This window comes from Castor canadensis, chromosome 7 (genome assembly GCF_047511655.1).
Source record: "Castor canadensis chromosome 7, mCasCan1.hap1v2, whole genome shotgun sequence".
Taxonomy (NCBI): Eukaryota; Metazoa; Chordata; class Mammalia; order Rodentia; family Castoridae; genus Castor; species Castor canadensis.
Genome location: NC_133392.1, coordinates 73,345,946 through 73,346,559, shown reverse-complemented (window position 1 = coordinate 73,346,559; position 614 = coordinate 73,345,946). Strand labels below are relative to the sequence as shown.

The window sequence follows — 614 nt, the reverse complement described above, 5'->3', positions numbered from 1 at the left end:
GTCTTGTATGAAAGGAGAGAAGGTTAGCACTCCCCTCTTGACAAGGATGGAAGAGGCCCTCAGGCCTGACAACACACGTATGGTTAAGGTATTGCCACCTACTTCATGGCATCTAACCACTGTTTTTCTTCTCTTCAACAAAATTAGAGACAAGGGCAGAACATGTTCTGCCTGGAAGCGACGGGAGGTGGGGGAGAAGGTGGGGGACAGGGAGAGAAATGACCCTAACAATGTATGCACATGTGAATAAATGAATTTTTTAAAATGATTATTTGGAGAGGTGATTGATATGTTAATTAGTTTGGTTGACTATTTTTACTACATATACATAGATCAAAACATTACATTGTACTCCATAAATACACCCAATTATCACCAATTAGAAAGAAAGGAGGAAAGAAGGGAGGGAGGAAGGGAAGGAAGAAGGAGAGGAGAAGGGGAGGAAGGCAAGGAGGAAAGAAGTTATTAAAATTTTATTTTATTTTTATTTTAAAATGATTCAATAAACATGTAATTTCAAAACACAAAAAATTCATTTTAAGGAAGGAACTTTATAATATGTATCTATATGCAACAGAGGGGACAGTGGGACAGAGGCTTTCATTACCAGGTTC

General features: G+C 38.1%; 1 non-coding gene across 1 annotated transcript; it reads left to right on the top strand.

Annotated features, from left to right (window-relative positions):
* LOC141425384 (U6atac minor spliceosomal RNA) lies at positions 1-128 on the top strand. The gene has a single exon (XR_012450435.1). It is a non-coding gene; the product is annotated as a U6atac minor spliceosomal RNA (small nuclear RNA).
* Positions 129-614: the final 486 nt, after the last annotated feature.